This window comes from Crinia signifera, chromosome 11 (genome assembly GCF_055691185.1).
Source record: "Crinia signifera chromosome 11, ASM5569118v1, whole genome shotgun sequence".
NCBI classification, from domain to species: domain Eukaryota; kingdom Metazoa; phylum Chordata; class Amphibia; order Anura; family Myobatrachidae; genus Crinia; species Crinia signifera.
Window position 1 is genome coordinate 41078671 of NC_139227.1, and position 18057 is coordinate 41096727.

Here is an 18057-nt window from a genome sequence, read left to right on the forward strand (position 1 = left end):
TTACTGCACATAATGCCCCACATGATTAATGCCGATATACACATAAGGCACCATACACGTATGCCCCACATGATTACTGCACATAATGCCCCACATGATTAATGCCCACATACACATAATGCACCATACACGTATGCCCCACATGATTAATGCCCACATACACATAATGCACCATACACGTATGCCCCACATGATTAATGCCCACATACACATAATGCACCACACACGTATGCCCCACATTATTACTGCACATAATGCCCCACATGATTAATGCCGATATACACATAAGGCACCATACACGTATGCCCCACATGATTACTGCACATAATGCCCCACATGATTAATGCCCACATACACATAATGCACCATACACGTATGCCCCACATGATTAATGCCCACATACACATAATGCACCATACACGTATGCCCCACATGATTAATGCCCACATACACATAATGCACCATACACGTATGCCCCACATTATTACTGCACATAATGCCCCACATGATTAATGCCCATATACACATAAGGCACCATACACGTATGCCCCACATGATTACTGCACATAATGCCCCACATGATTAATGCCCACATACACATAATGCACCATACACTTATGCCCCACATGATTAATACCCATATACACATAAGCCCTTGTACACATATGCCCCACATGATTAATGCCCATATACACGTTTGCCCCAAATGATTAATGGCCATATACACATAATGCACCATACACTTATGCTCCACACTAATGCCCCATATACACATAAGGCCTTGTACACATTTTCCCTACATGATTAAATGCCCATATACATATAATGTACCTTACATATATCCACACTGCCTGGTCCCTGGCTCTCACTCATCAGCAGCCGGGATCAAACTTCCACACATGTAGCGCCCGGCACCTGCATTCTCCAGCCTCTGGCTTTCTCCCGTATACCTCGTCGTCCCTGCCCTGGGGCTACCAATTGGGCTCAGGATCCGGGCATGGCACCTACGTTGATGGGAGCCGTCTACGCCGGGCATACGGGGGCTGGGGTGCGGAGATCCGGGCTGAGAAGGAGGTACTTGCACACTTTCATCACGCACCAGTCGGGGACGGGGGGAGCCCCTGTGTCGGTACGTGTAGCGCCGGGTAGGGAAAGAGAGGAGGGGAGGGGGACGGGATGGACGGTGCAGAGGTTCTTGCACCCGCACGCAGTGTGGGGATGGCGGGGGGGGGGGGGCTTTGGGAGCGGTGCGGAGGGTGAAGCTGGATTGCTTCTGCTGCGCTGACAGGCAGCAGAGTGACACCAATCATAGCTGCCTCAGTGACAGGGGCGTGCTATAATATAGGCAGAAAGCACCCCCTGTCACTGAGGCACCGCTATAGGTGCCGCCTATGCAGGTTTTTTTAATGGGATTTTTCAGCCTGCTGCTTGGGCTCGCCCCCTGCCCGCCTCCTCCTACTGGAAACTGAACATGGATAGCCGGCGGCACTGCTCCCAGTGCCTCCGAAATCAATTAAAAAACAAAACGATGGTGTAAAAATGAATAGGATGAAATAAAGCATATACTTATGACACATAATATGTGTCATAAGTATTTTCTTTATATTATTTTATTATGTTTATCATTAATGACAGGGGAGGCACTGCCTCCCCTGCCTCCCCTGACTGCACGTCCCTGGATTCTAAGTACAACAAAAGAAACACCAATATATCGGTGTGCTCCCCATGTACCCGTGTGCTCCCCATAAATCTGTGTGCCCCCCCATGTACCCGTGTGCTCCCCATGTACCCGTGTGCTCCCAACGCAGCAGTGCTCTCCCCACGTACCCGTGCTCTCCCTATGTACCCCTGTTCTCCTTGCTGGTTTAAGGTTTTCTTAGACCAGAGTATTTGGTAGTATAAATCCCTGCAGACGACAGGTGCTGAGTTATAGTGAATATATTTATTATCTTGCTGCCTTTTAGTATTATTGATCAGAAATTACATGATGACAGGACAGGACTTGATATTTTGTGAATCGCTGACAATTTGGTTTACACAGTGTGTGTGTGTGAGGCAGCTGTTTGGGCATTTATTGGTTACTAAACTAGGTCCAGTAATAAAGTTTGTAGATGGCACAGAAGAGAAGGGCGGGAAAGGAGGGGGGGTTGGTGGAGAAGAGATGGAGGGGAGGGGGGTAAGAGAAGGGGTGGGGGGAGAGGGAAGGAAGGGAAGGCAGGAAGGAAGGGGTGGGGGCAAGAGAAGAGATGGAGGGTGGAAGAGAAGGAAGGGGGGGAGAAGAGATTGGGAGGGGGGGGAGAAGGAAGGGGGTAAGAGAGGGGGGGGGGAAGGGTGAGGGAGGGGAGAAGGGATGGAGGGGAGACAAAGGGGGTGGGAGGGGAGAGAAGGGGGGGAAGAAATAAATAGAAGAAAAAAGTTAAATGAATTAGGTAGCCGGATGATACGGTAGGTTGAAAGTGTCTAGGTAGACAGCCAAAAGGACTATACGACATGCACAAGGTCAACATTACAACGTCGGCAGGTGAAAAGTTCAACATGATTTATTCAGGATCTAATTTGAATTTTTTTACTTTTTTCAAGGACTCCGATTGGGAGCAGTAAAGTGTGCGGAGTGCAGCAGAGCGAGGCCCCTGTGCGTAAGCATGGCGAGCCAGGGTACACTAACCATGCTCAAGTGTTGACACTGTTTACACCTTATAATCCCGAACCATCACTTTATAGGTTGTCTTTAAGACGCAGTAGCAGCCAGCCGCTTACCTACAGTATGTCCAGAACGCCAGCTGGTGACGCCGATCTCCAGCATCTGAAAGAATACAAACTAAGGCACCAATTTAGACTAGTTCGTTATGGGCCCGAATTCGTCCCCGCCCCCGAGTTTCACACTCAGCGGGACATTCGATCCAGGAGGGGCGGGAAGGGGGTGGAAGCAAGGAAACACTCAGTGCAGGTGTGGCAATGCCTGCTGGGGCAGGCGGTTGACGTCACATGACGTCAGCTCCCTCCCAGAATTAACCCAGAGTGTAAACAACCATCTAATGATTTATCAGCCGTATGCAAGGAGATGTGCTAGCGAGGGGAGTCAGGCTGGGCGCCATTTGCCTGTTCGTTAGGCTGCGATTACACACAGCATAGAGAACAGGTCTGAACCAGGCTCTAACTTCAAAACTTTTTTCCTTTCTTTTTGAGTTGTTACGCTGCTTTTACTACTGATTATATATATCTGATTAGTACATGTCAGCCTTCTGCTGGCTTCTTGAGAACGGCTGCAATTTTCATTCATCACAGGAGCTGCACAGATGCTGGGAGACGTGCCCTCGGTTACATACTACATCGTGTCCCAAGCCTGACGCTCTGGCGTCCTCAATAAAGGATACTTATTGTCTTGCAATAAGTTACCCCGGAGAAGCTGGACAGCTATTTTTATATGAAAAATGAATGTGTGATCATTTATGTACCTGATGTTGCAGAGAATGTTGTCATTAATCTGCACTCCACTTTCATCAGGACCTTTATTCATTGCAGTTATAGCAGCAGATGGCTGGGAAAGAGAGTGAGCGTAGATGTTCTCTTCCAGTCATTTCAATCACATTATGAACCTTTGACCCATAACCTCTGCACTTTAAATACTGTAATTAACTTACCCCAAGTCTATTTAAGGGTTTCCTGTTATAAGAGGCGTCTGGACACAGACTATGGCCCTTATTCTGTTTCACCTGCAAATGCAAATTCCTTCTTAAATGGTCAAATCCATGCTGCACTACCGGTGGGGCAGATGTAACTTGTGTAGAGATAATTAGATTTTGGGTGGGGTTTTATTTCAAATTGAAATCTATATTGCAGTGTAAAAAGAAAGCAGCCAGTATTTATCCTGCACAGAAACAAAATATCTCACCCAAATCTAATTCTATCTGCACATGTTACAGTGCAGCATGGTTTTGTCCATTTGAGAAGAAATTTGCCTTTGCGAGTGAACCAGAATAAGGGCTTATGGCTGAGATCTCTCTAGATTGCAAGCTTCGGTACTTGTGTACTATCACGGCGCCCATCGCATCGCAGACCATATCGCATGCGATGCGAAGCGATATCGGACGATGTTGTAAAATGGCATACAATTTTAAAATTGTATGCCATTGTATATGGCATACTGTACAATGCCATACAATGCGATGCGAATATAAATTGTATAAGCACCCTAATGGGTGCTTACAATGCTTAAATGCACCCCGTGAACCCGAAGCGTGGCGAGCGCAGCGAGCCCGCGATGGGCGGCGGTACGCGTCCTACGACCTTTTCATACCCCCACTATCCACGTCGGCGTGGAGTTGATTTTCTAAAGTGTGGCGAGAGCAGCGAGCCACCGAGCCCGAAGCGTGGCGAGCTCACACAGATACCTTCGCAGTATACGCGTCCCCTCGCAGGCATCACAGGTATCCGCGTCCGCTCGCCACGCTTCGGGCTCGGTGGCTCGCTGTGCTTGCCACACTTTTATAAAATCAACTCCACGCTGACGTGGATAGTAGGGGCATGAAAAGGTCGTAGGACGCGTACCGCCGCCCCTTGCGGGCTCGCTGCGCTCGCCATGCTTCGGGTTCACGTTTATACTGGGGGGGGGGGGGGGGTGGCGTGGGGGTGCATTTAAGCATTGTAAGCACCCATTAGGGTGCTTAAAAGCATCCATTAGGGTGCTTATACAATTTAATATCGTATATGCGTTAAAATCGTGTCGCATCGGGTGTATGGCATGCGATGCAATTAAAAAATCGGGTGACTAATTATCGGGGCGCCGTGCTAGTACACAAGTACCCAAGCTTCCAATATTACAGAAAAATAAATATTGTGATGTCATATGTGACATCAGCAAAGCAATATGCCTCATTTAGGGCCAATGTAGGTTTGATGGAGAATTATAGGCAATTCATAAACTTAATACTGTATATATTAATGGTAAAACTAATGTAAACTCTAAAAATTGGTATAAACATTTTAATATACACGTTCCTCGGTTTGAGCACATTGGGCTGAAGAAACTAATGGACATGTAACCAGCTTTTTAGAGATCCAGTAAATGTCTATTAGAAGGGAATGACCGTCGCCTACATACAATACAAGGTAGATGAACAAGGTGCTGAAGAGAGACAGAGGGGAGTCAGGCCCCTGTTTGTCAGACCTTACAGTCTAGGAGGAGAGGGCTAAGCTAAAACACCACAAACTAATTTAATGGACATGGGATTGGAGCAAGAACATCACCACGATGGAGTAGAACCGTGTGGAGAACCCACATGGGGGTGTTTTGCCTGGGATCTGCCCTGTGTCTGACCTCCACCTGTGACTATATCTGAGCATAGAACCGGGCCTACAGTTTCCTGGGTGTCCTGAGGTGATGACTGAAGAACTGGTGAAATAAGCGCAAACAAACATTGCTAGATAGAGACACAATAGACGAAAACAGGTTGAGTAGGAAGAGAAGACTGTGAGGGAAAAAGACCATACAGGACCGCGCATGGCTATGTGAGTGGAGAACACGTTGTGGCAAGAGGAGCTTTCATGATGTTGGTGCTGCGATAAAAGTTAGTAACAAAGTCAGGACCAGTGAGGTTAGGGGTGGATGTAGGAGGTGAGCAGAGAAATGTGTGGTGGGGTCAAGAGTTAGGCAAATAAGTTGGCATCAGGGACGGCTCCACCATTAGGCAGCTGCATAGGGACTCCAGAATGTGGTGGCACCCCTGAGTTTGATTATCATAAAATTAAGGAGGACTCTGAGAGAGGAATCTTGTTGGTCTTAGGGCCTGTGTATATGCAGAGGCCCCGGTAATGAACGGCCATGGTGAGTTACATACTCGCCAGGCTGTTTGTTATGGCAGGGGGGTGTTGGTTAGACGGTGGTGGGAATGGGGCATCCCCCATAAAAACATGAGGTGTTCCCGTGGGACCCGGGTGGGTCGGTATACGGTCATTAGGTCTACACAACTAGGTCGACAAGCATTGGGTCAACACCACTAGGTCAACAGGCAGCAAGGTCGACATGTGTCTAGGTCGGACATGGGTCTAGGTGGACACAATCGTTAGGTCAACACAATCGTTAGGTCGACATGAGCTCAAAAGGTCGACATGGGGGTTTTCACTGGTTTTTTGAGCCGACATGTGCCGACAGGCGGTATTTCATGCCCTACCATCCACTAGGGTGTGGAGGGAGAATAAAATAGTGTGCCGAGCATAGTGAAAACCCCATGTCGACCTTGCCCATGTCGACCTAATGTATGTCAACCTAGACCCATGTCTACCTTGCTGCTGTCGACCTAGTGGTGTCGACCTAGTTGGTGTAGACCTAACAACCCACACCCGGTGGGCCAATGCCTGCCACAGGACGTCAGCCCCGCGCCCAGTCTTCGTCCTGGCGCACATGAATAAAATTCAGTGACCATTGAATGATTTCTCTTGCAGCGGAGGCATGCGAGGGGATGTGTTTTCATTACACATCTCCTGCCATTTTACCGAGGGTAATCGGCAGCATCGGGGCGGCGCAGCGGCAGCAGTTTGACTCAGTAAGCTTAATGAGCCAAACTTATTTGGGCCATTAATGCTAACAACAGGTGTAAAACCTCTACGATGCTGTTGAGTCAGTATTGGTGTGTGCTCGGTGGTGGAAGCAATTATCTGGAGTTTGCCTAGGGCACAAAAATCCTTGCACCGACCCTAGTTGACATTATATACTGGGGGGGGGGGGGGGGACGACGACGACTTTATGTGGACATGCCTCTATGCTATCTATTGCCTGAGCAGATATTTGCGTGTAACCCTGACCTATAACATTATGTCTAGAACATACAATCTAGACCATTTCAATTTCTTTGCTGCATCTACAGATGTATCGGGATTCATCTTTGCAGGTGATGGCGATGGCGTCGCCATCGCCATCACCTGCATCCCCGCCATCTGTATGCCGGAAGGGGGACGCGCGCGCCGCGCCCGGTGCCCACACCGGGCGACCGCACCCCCCGCAGCCTCCTCGGGTCCCCCCCAGCACTATCGAGCGGGAAGCGGACAGTATTGCGTCCGCCTCGCCGCCCGAATACTGAGACGCGTGTGTGTGGGGGACACACGCGCGTCTCAGTCAGATGGATCGCCGTGCTGCTGGCGGTTCGCCAGCAAAGCTAAAACCGGCCCCATCTGTATCATGGAGACGGCTTCATTACACTGAGGACATCAGCTGCTTACAAGCAAATGATTGATATTCGATAGTGGCAACCTTTGGATGCCGCCTTCCAATGGTAAAATCACTACCATCAAATGAAAACCATTGATGTACATTCTGATGTCCATTCCTACACTGAGGCACGGTGCCATAGTCAACAAAAGTGTTTGCCTATGGGCAGGGCATAGAGAGCCTGGCTGGGCCCAGGTACTTTTCAGGGAGTGTGGCCTAATTGTGGAAGGCCTAGTCATTTACCCTTAGACCAAATACTGAAAAAAAAATAGCACACTGCCACATTGCAGCCCAGCACACAGGCACCATGTGCTGGTTGAGAAGAGCTGCTGCCAGGTAACGGGGACCCCACCAGACCCCTCCATCCATTCTAGGCCTGGGTAATTAGTAGCCCCTCTCTTTGGCACCACTGCCTATGTGCGCCAGGTGGCTAAGTGCCAAGAATGAGGAGATTTCATGCTTGAGCACCATAACCACATCCCCAATACCTAGAACTGGTCCACATTGGCGGTTTCCACTTTGTGTACAGTATCCAGGAGGAGCACCATGACCATGTACAACAGCCTGCAGCTACTTACTGTACATTCTACACATTTTCTCTTATGGAATCAGGACCGCACATGTGTAGCTCTACCTTGCAGGGAATACGGCACAGCTATACCATGCAGGGTACGCAGTAAAAGTGCGCCTTTCAACTCTCATTAACCCCTTCATTGGCAATCCCGAGATTTTTCCGGCTGTGCCTCAGCTCCCAGTCTGGCAAGCCTGGAAAATTCTCGGGATTGCCACTGTTTAGCTTCAGCGCTGCCCGGCTCCCTCTCCTACACCGCACCTCCTCCCCCCAGCTTTTCTATTGAAGTCTCCGGCGCCAGCTTATGACAAGTCGGCTGCCAGGGGCAGAGACGGGGCTCTGGGCCAGGCACCGGCTGATTGACAGTTCAGCGGCGCTGCCCAGACCCGGGGAGACAGTGGTGGTTTTTTTTAGGGAGCGCTCCCCATAAAAACTTGCCTAGTGGGAGCACTCCCTTAAAAAAAAAAAAAACAACTGAAGGGGTTAATGCACAAAAAACTTATTTCACCAACACCCATTAAGATAACCTTATCAAGCAGATTTTAACAGTGGCATCCAGGATATAAGCCAGGAAATAGTATAGTAATAAAGTGTAACAATGTACATACAGTACAGCACAGGGAGGCATTCTGTAGGTTGAATGATGAGGAATTGTAATAGTCATGAAAATCCAAATTCACATTACACCAGCTGCTCTATCTGAAAATAAGGGGTGTGGCCTCACAGCATGTGGGCGGCATGGGGATAACCCCCGCTAATCATTGGCAGATTATCAGCATTGTAAAGCAGAGGGCGGGGCTACAAGGAAGCAAATTACACCACTGGCATACTTGCCTACTTTGTGCTCCTCTCTGCTGACGCAATTAAGCCTCATCCCCACTCTAGCCAAATTTGTGGGTCAGCGGAGAGGGTGCGGGGGTGAAATAGCGCAATTTGTCTTAAAAATTTTAATATATATATATGTCAGCATTTTTCTCTGCTGCAAAGGGGGATGCGGGGGCCTGGAAGGTCACCTGATTTTCAGGAGCCTCAAGGCCATTCTGGGATGTTAGGCAAGTATAGTCTTCGGCCTCCTCCGACAGTCCAGGTTCAAACACACCTGTGGGGGGGTTGCGACCAGATCCAGTAGACTTGCCAACCCCAAACCTGATTTTTATGAACCTCCCGGTGGATCTGGGCCAGTATGCCAGTATGACGGCTGCATACATGCCTCTTCATGAACATGGTCTCATCCCAAACAATGGCTGCCTCCAGCAGGCGCTGGTATCAGGTATGCCACAGTTCAAAACCCACACCATCCACATTTTGAAGGGTTGAATCACACGGTGGGGATCTGCTCCACGATCACGTAATCCACAGCAAATTGCATCATGAATCTAGGAGGACATATATGGCGGGTTACTGGCATCGGCCAGGAAGGAAGGAAGGAAGGAAGGAAGGAAGGAAGGAGGGGGGATTCTGCATTGAGCAGCATGGAACTGCTTTCGATCTGGCAAATCGAAGCAGTGACATTTTTTTAAGTCAATTTGGATTATATAGTCCAAATCTAATCGAAAATGACACTGAATCGAACCGTGTGTATACAGCATTACTCTGATGCACTGTGAGATGTTATATACAGATACGTTAGTAACTCAGGATAATTCTGTGCATTTATCCTACAGATCTGTGGCGCATCCAAGGATGATGACAAGAAGGAAAATCCCAGGAAAACCCAGTGAAGCCGGCATCAAACCATTGAGAACCTCGGAGAAATAATTAGAGCGTCTTCCGGCTGACCCGTAGCAGGTTGCATTACAAACATGAATTGTCACGTAATATTACATTACGAGCCGACTGTTCCAACTGGTGTTCCTCCACCGGCTACGACATCGGAGCAGATGCGCGTTAACCAGAGAGCACGACCCCAACATAAGGGACGTTTTCTTATTGCAGCTGTTCTAATCTCACCTAAGAATATCCCAATTAAAGAATAATGTACATCAGTGTTGTGATATCCAGAATTAATTATTAAAAACAGCCAGTGAAAAACATTCCGCTGGATGTATCTACAACACGCAGACAGCGCTGACAAAGAAACATTATTCTTAGATTTACAATTAATTACCCCACTGTCTATACCTAGCATTTAATTTGCATATCTTAAAACTGTTGTAAATTTCTCAGCAGTCCCCAGATTATTTGCCTGGGAAACTTTCCCTCATGTAGTGATCTTTCCCTACAGTCACGTACACAAGTCAATAAATATTATTATACTTTCGCGAAGCCTGGTTATAATTTTTCTTCCTTTTCTTGGAATGTTTTTCATTATTTTTCCTCCTTGTTCCTCCTGCCCTCTCATTTATAATCCCCCAAAGAATGGTGAGATATAGGAGGCTGGCTGGAAGACGAAGTGAGTGGTCAGTACAGGAGATGTTATCGGTCCCCAGGAATCCGGAAGCGCTGGGTGTCTGACATACTCTATGCATCTTTTTAGTGTCAAGCTCATTAAACAAATTCCGCTCAATGTAAACCTCGGGAGAAGAAGCGTTTGTGCTCTTGTTGTGCTGGGTGTAGCGTTGTGATATTGGATATTCTTAGGTTTACAAATAAATATGAAGCTGAACACCACTTTTGTCATATTGACTATAAATTAGAAAGCGATTTAAAAAAAAAAATCTATATTGTTATTTTGCAACTTTTTCTTTGTTTTGTTTTCAAGAAAAGTTGTAACAAAAATATAATCATATTAGACAGTTACATAAGGAAATATGGTGATCAAAACATATCATAGAGACATTCTATATAACATCTAAATCTTAGTGCGAGTAAGCCCGCTCTGCTACCTTGTGATTGCCTCTGTGTTTGTGCATGTGTGAGAGAGAAAGATGTAGTTTCACTTGCTGCCAACAGATGGCACACAAACGGACATTAGACATATATATATAAAGCTTTGGGGCCAGATGCACTAAGCTTCAAAAGGTGAATAAGCGGAGAGTGATAAACCACCAGCCAATCAGCTCCTGCCTGTCATTTATCAAATGCAGGCAGATGTATTAAGCCTTAAAAAGAGATAAATGCATATACAGATCCCAAACCTATTGTATAGCGCAGTGGTTCCCAAACTGTGTGCCTAGGCACCCTGGGGTGCCTTGGAACACTTTCAAGGGTGACTTGGATTGGTGGTCTAGGACAAATTCATAATAGTTATGGGCAAAGCAATAGGCAAAACCAGAGTTGGTGGCCGCCAATCATGAAATATGTGGGCAAACAAAAGCTTCTCTGGTTCCTCAATACATAATTGATCCTAATGATAACATATAAACACAATTTACTTAATTTAATATATTTTCTAAAATGATCAACAAGAGACTTTTGACCTAGAGGTGCTGTGACAAATATTGATATTCTAGGGCGCTGTTGCTTTACTATACTGATATGATGACTATGGCATCTGTACTATACAGTGCACAGATCTCTGGTCACTTTATAATGCAGCGTATTATTGCTGATACATCGGTACCATTGTCGCAGATCGGGTGATGTCACAGAGTCTGAGTGCTTCTGTAGATGCGCAGGCTGAGCGGCCCTCCAATAGCACGCAAGATCGCAGCTGCTAAATTATGCACGCCCGGAAAACGCCATCAGAACGGCCATGGCACGCCTGCGTTACTTGACCTCTCCTTGTTTCCACCCTTCAAATGCTGCCTTCCTGTCACTTAATTTGTAACAAATCCCTCATTGCACACACCCTCCCATAAAACTCTTGGGCATGCCTGCGTTTTCGGCAGGGTGGCCTTTCAGCGCTCAGTAAGCAGCATCTTTGCGTCTTACGAACCAAGCTGAATCAGGCCCAATGTGAACTCTCACCTCATCACATGTGTTCGGTGCCCTGCAAGAGCAAATCAGAATACCGTTGCCTCAAACTTTCCGTGCTGCACCATAAGGGGATGGCCCTGATTGGTCTGCTAGTCCAGTTACCAGGTTAACAAGACTAATACCCAAATAGGGGAATAAGAAGCCGAAAACAGGAATGATAGAAGTGCCTCAGGGATTACAGTCATATCATACAGGCCATCAGCCAATGGGAACATTCCACCAATCCGCTCACATTTTACCGCTTGGCTTTTTAAACCGGCCTAGTGGTTACCAAAGGTGGTCAATGGATGAAAAATTGTGGCAAATTGTCGCTCATGCATGTGGCCCTTAGCTATTAGTAATGCAATGCTCTATCTGATTCTATACTATGTACCTTAAATGGAGAGTACAATGTAAATAGGTAAAAAATAGTCACCTGTATAATAAATTGCTTTCAGCAGAGCAGGTACTAATCCGTGACCTGAGAATTGGGATGGACTTTGACAAACTTATGGCAATGGTTAGTGATCAACTTTAGAAAGAAAAACATAGTGGATTGTCTTCCCCTACATGTCAGAACTGCTGACACTCTTCTGTTACACATCAAGATGTTTTGCTCTAAAACATGGGAGAATATAATCTGGATCATTTCCGTATCAGCAGAATTACAGTTTAACCTGGTCATACTAATGTCTCAGTAGCCAGTGGCTACGCAGGTATGTGGATAGATAGAACAGGAGAAACTGAACTTGTGATACTAATAATAGAATAGTGTGTTAATTATTTGTAAAGAGAAGTCATCAGAAACATCCTGCACATTACTGAGGTCTCCTGGCCCCAGGTAAGACTTGCCACATAACATGTCACCCTGTTAGTAGTGTTTCAGTAGGACCAATGTGGGGTTTGTGTAGCTGTCAAAACAGAGATCAACTCTTCCAAAGACTACTGTATATGTTCCAGCATAGTAACGGTGGTATACGCTTGTTTCCTCAGAAACCATTCAAGTGCCGCCCCTTGTAATGTAATGCTAAAGGAATATTTCATCTGTATGATATTGATGGGATGAGGGAGGACAGTGCGCACCTACATTACTGTACAACCCCTATATACTGGGAACAACAGATTTATTAACATGTTTTTATTAAAATAGTGTGGAAGTTTTTATACCCTTTTTGTATTATTTTAGTGACACCTAAATGCATTAAAGGAATTTTGTAGCAATTTTCATTTAAAAACTGCTCCAACCCCTTTAATTTGCATATTTTCAAGTAACTAGATCACATTTCCCATACTTATAATGGAAAATGTGATCTAATGGAATTTACTAAATGCCTGCTCTACACAGCTTTCTCTGCCCCTGCCCCTTGGCAGAGGAAGCCATTCCCCCTCGGCAGTGCCTAGGCAGAGGAACCAGTGCCCCTAGGTAGAGAAAGCTGTTCCCCCTTGGCAGTGCCTAGGCAGAGGAAGCAGTCCCCCTAGGTACCGGAAGCAGATCCTCCTTGGCAGTGCCTAGGCAGAGGAAGCCATTCCCCCTTGGCAGTTCCTAGGCAGAGGAAGCAGTGCCCCTAGGCCGAGGAAGCAGTCCCCCTACGTACACGAAGCAGTTCCTCCTTGGCAGTGCCTATGCAGAGGAAGCCGTTCCCCTTGGCAGTTCCTAGGCAGAGGAAGCAGTGCCCCTAGGCAGAGGAAGCAGTTCCCCCTTGGCAGTGCCTAGGCATAGGAAGCAGTTCCCCCTTGGTAGTGCCTAGGCAGAAGAAGCTGTTCCCCCTTGGCAGTTCCTAGGCAGAGGAAGCAATGCCCCTAGGCAGAGGAAGCCATTCCCCATTGGCAGTGCCTAGGCAGAGGAAGCAGTGCCCCTCGGCAGAAGAAGCAGTTCCCCCTTGGCAGTGCCTAGGCAGAGGAAGCCATTCCCCATTGGCAGTGCCTAGGCAGAGGAAGCAGTGCCCCCTTGGTAGTGCCTAGGCAGAAGAAGCCGTTCCCCCTTGGCAGTTCCTAGGCAGAGGAAGCAATGCCCCTAGACAGAGGAAGCCATTCCCCATTGGCAGTGCCTAGGCAGAGGAAGCAGTGCCCCTAGGCAGAGGAAGCAGTTCCCCCTTGGCAGTACCTAGACAGAGGAAGCCATTCCCCATTGGCAGTGCCTAGGCAGAGGAAGCAGTGCCCCTAGGCAGAGGAAGCAGTTCCCCCTTGGTAGTGCCTAGGCAGAAGAAGCCGTTCCCCCTTGGCAGTTCCTAGGCAGAGGAAGCAATGCCCCTGGGCAGAGGAAGCCATTCCCCATTGGCAGTGCCTAGGCAGAGGAAGCAGTGCCCCTAGGCAGAGGAAGCAGTTCCCCCTTGGCAGTACGTAGACAGAGGAAGCCATTCCCCATTGGCAGTGCCTAGGCAGAGGAAGCAGTGCCCCTAGGCAGAGGAAGCAGTTCCCCCATGGCAGTACCTACACAGAGGAAGCCATTCCCCATTGGCAGTGCCTAGGCAGAGGAAGCAGTGCCCCTAGGCAGAGGAAGCAGTTCCCCCTTGGCAGTACCTAGACAGAGGAAGCCATTCCCCATTGGCAGTGCCTAGGCAGAGGAAGCAGTGCCCCTAGGCAGAGGAAGCAGTTCCCCCTTGGTAGTGCCTAGGCAGAAGAAGCCATTCCCCCTTGGCAGTGCCTTGGCAGAGGAAGCAATGCCCCAAGGCAGAGGAAGCCATTCCCCATTGGCAGTGCCTAGGCAGAGGAAGCAGTGCCCCTAGGCAGAAGAAGCAGTTCCCCCTTGGCAGTGCCTAGGCAGAGGAAGCCGTTACCCCTTGGCAGTGCCTAGGCAGAGAAAGCAGTGCGGAGAGCAGTCCAGTGTGATCAGAGTCCGATGCACAGTGGAGTGAACTAATGAAGATGGGCTGGTTAAATTCAGTTGAATACTTAAATAGCCAACCCCTTAAAATTCAATATTTAATGCAAGGGCCGACGTACTTTAGATCTCTGTTCTGAAACTTGTTGATAACATAAAACTTCAGGTATTTGCATGATGCTATCATTTAGCAATATGAGCTCTGTATTTATCGGCATTGCTATATAGATGGGTGGGAGTGAGATCAATGTATACATTTCCATACAATCATTTTAATGGAGAGGAATTCTCCTTGGAATAATGTAAATATTCAATTTTAAAGTATAATCTTTGAGACCATTATGAAATGACTATCCTTCCAGCCTAAACAGCTCACAAGGACACCGCAGCTGACCAAACAGAAGTATTCCAATATTTACGGAGCCTTTCGCCCATGTGCCGGTTCCGCTGTCTGACTGTAGCCTTAAAACACCCCTATCTACCAATGGCTTCTCCATGTAAGAGCCTGATGATATAAGCCCTGCAGTAAAGGCAGAATGCATTATATATAACAGCCAGATAAACGCTCTCATTCCTCTTCCAATCCTGCATTCTAATAAGGAGCATTTTATGAATGTTGTAATTTTAAAACGTAGGTGAGGAACTAGATCAGGTTATATGTGTCTACTTATGCCTTGAATTAGAACATTGCTTTTAGATCTAAGTGGTACGGACGATAATTGTAACCATCACTCTACATATGGAGTGAGTTTCAATAAAAAGATGTAATGTATCTATAAAAAAAAAAGGATCTGAAGTTTAGAAAAAACAACTGGTGGAAAATCAGCCAAACACAAGTGCATCTGATATGGAGCGCGCAACAACTTCTTACTTGTTGTACATTGCATGTCAAACACATAACAATGGCCGCCCTGCACTCTACGCTCTCTGTAACTGTATGACACCATCAGGGGAAGCTTAGGGGCGTATCTGTCAAAAAAAACTAGAGGGAAGAGTGAGAGAGATAAAGTACCCAATAATCAGCTCCCAACAGCCCCACACCTCAAAACCTCCTTTTGGGCAAGAAAACGCTCCCTGCTCCAACAATTTACCAAGCACAGGTTGAGTATCCCTTATCAGAAATGCTCGGGACCATGAGCAATTTGGATAAAGGCTTATTGCGGATTTTGGAAAATTTTCCATGCCCCCATGGTCAGTCAACGTTAACAGTGGGCATCAGATTCCTCTATGACATCACCAGCGTGCCGGGCAATGCTTCCTTGGGACCAGGAATGTTGCTGAAGAGGATCCCGATGGCCGCAGTGTACACCGTGGGCCAACAACCCCCCCCCCCCTAATTCTGAAAACCTATGGTTTTCGTACTATTTCAGATATGCGATATCCGAGTAAGGGATACCCAACCTGTAACAGTTACTTCCTACATACAGATGTAGACGCACTCATTGTGCGTGTGCTAATTGCCACATGTGACATACGTGGTGATTGGCGCAATTCCATTGCCACACGAATTAGTCTAATTTGCTCCCGCGGCTCATAGAAATGCAATGAGCAGCGTGGTGCAGCAATGATGAGTGCAGCAAAATCTATATCTGATTGCAGGGTTTCCAAGATTAGCAGCCATGCGATCAGGCCCAATGTTATTTTAACCCTGTCAACCATAATCACATTCAACCAGAAGCTCTTGATCCTTTGACTGTTTATCTAGAGTAGACAGTGTAGATCAGGCCTGTCCAACCTGTGGCCCTCCAGCTGTTGTGAAACTACACATCCCAGCATGCCTTGCAGTTTTAGCATTTCCTAATAGCAAAACTGTGGCAAGGCATGATGGCACTTGTAGTTTCACAACAGCTGGAGGGCCGAAAGTTGGAGATGTCTGGTGTAGATCTTCTATACCACCCCCTGTCTTCGCTGTGCCCAGTAGGGATGGGTGCATTGGCCATTGTTAGAAGAAAACTGAAATAACACTTGGAAACATTTCCCACTGACCTAAGTTGGAGGGAACGCCCACGCTATATTTGTATTTCCATCAAGTGAGCGTCCTCCGTAGCAGCCTCTGTATAAAAATAAGTCATGACGGTGCCAAATCATGTTGCAGATTTAATTATTTAAATACCCTTTTCTTTCAATTAAACGGTATTGTAATCAAGAGTTAGGCGTATGCATTACTGCGGACGTCACTAGCCCCGTTTGGCAAAAGGACTTAAGTAGCAAGGATTTTCCGAGTTGTATGCTCTATATACATCTGTTAAATTACTCCGAGATCTCATTAAATAAAGCTAATGTACTTGTAAAACAGTAGGGAGAAGCCGTAGATCATTGTAATGGCTGGAATCAGCCATTCTGTCGGGGAGAAAGCCAGGGAGGGCAGGTGAATCTGCCGGTCAGTGTGCAGGTTCCTGTGGCTATAAATCAGCTCCTCTGCTGCCTAGTTATTGTGTATTTCTAAGATGAGAGATTGATGGGCGCTCTGGAGATGAATCTGCCCCTGCACCTTCTATTATATCTATCTATATATTTATATAGTTTTGCTTCTGGTGTTTGCCAGAGATAATGCTCCTATTTTTCCGGTGATCGTTTGTTTCAGATTAGGAGCAGCATGATCACACAGGAAGATGCTTTCCTAGCCGCCACAGCATAAGGACATGCAGATGTACCGGGTCCCCAGTGAGCCCTCTCGCTGGAGTGAGGCGAGACCTGAAGGAAGGTTTTGGCTGTGGAACTTGATGGGGATTCAACCACAAGGAAGATGGAAGACAATGTCACTCTCAGCGAACAAATAATCAAAAGGGCCTATTTACTAAACCTCCAAATGAATGGGGAAATGGGTGTATTCATATGAAGGACTCACATTCGGTTAGCAGGGGTATTTATCACTGAGAATATCATTGTACTGTCTTCACTAATTTAACACACTCAAAAAAGCTTAGCTGTGATAATAACACTGTCCGGTATTTGTGTGGTCTACATGCTAAAGCGGACAGTGTTTACCCTGCATGCAAACACAATATATGTGCACCCCTTATATTGCAGCATTACTTGTTTTAGAAAGTTGCTTGTTGCTATGCTCCCGCCTCTGAATCAGCCACTATTGTCCTCTGTTAATCACCATTATCCTCTATGTCTGACTTATCATATAAAGTCATTATTACCAGGGTGAGTCAATAAAATAAAATTGTATTATGGGAAAGATTAATACAGTGCGGTAAAGGACCGGCCACGTGACAAGGCAGGACAGCGGAGGAGCAAGGTTGGAAGAAGGGTCCCAAATGGATGCTCATCCACTATGGACATGGTGGCTTGCTTCACTCTGCTTTGCTCACCACCTGGTTACTAAAGGTGGTGGTGGTGTGGAAAGTTAACCTGCAAAGCCCCCTGGGCATGAAAGGACCCAAAGTGCACTTGTATTTAGCCACTACCCTTGCCATAAGTTTCTGCTTGCACCTTCCTAAAGGTTAATGCGCATATTCCGTCATCCTGCACGTGCAGATGATGGAGGATGCCACTGACGACACACTGTACGGCATTTACATTTTGCCTTTCTAACCCGTCGTAATCGGCAAAATCTTTAAAACATACGTACAATAAAACTCCGTTTACATCTATGCAAACCCTGGCCTGGCGATT

General features: G+C 47.0%; 1 long non-coding RNA gene across 7 annotated transcripts in view; it reads left to right on the plus strand.

Moving 5' to 3' along the window:
* The window catches only part of LOC146045792 (uncharacterized), a 378902-nt gene extending 361105 nt beyond the window's left edge, over window positions 1-17797 (plus strand). For 5 of the 7 annotated variants that reach the window (XR_014465605.1, XR_014465610.1, XR_014465608.1 and 2 more), the window contains one exon: window positions 9440-10317. This is a non-coding gene — a long non-coding RNA (uncharacterized LOC146045792). Of the gene's footprint in view, window positions 1-9439; window positions 10318-17017 lie in introns of those variants that run through there. The other 2 variants (XR_014465606.1, XR_014465607.1) reach the window with 2 other exon arrangements.
* Window positions 17798-18057: the final 260 nt, after the last annotated feature.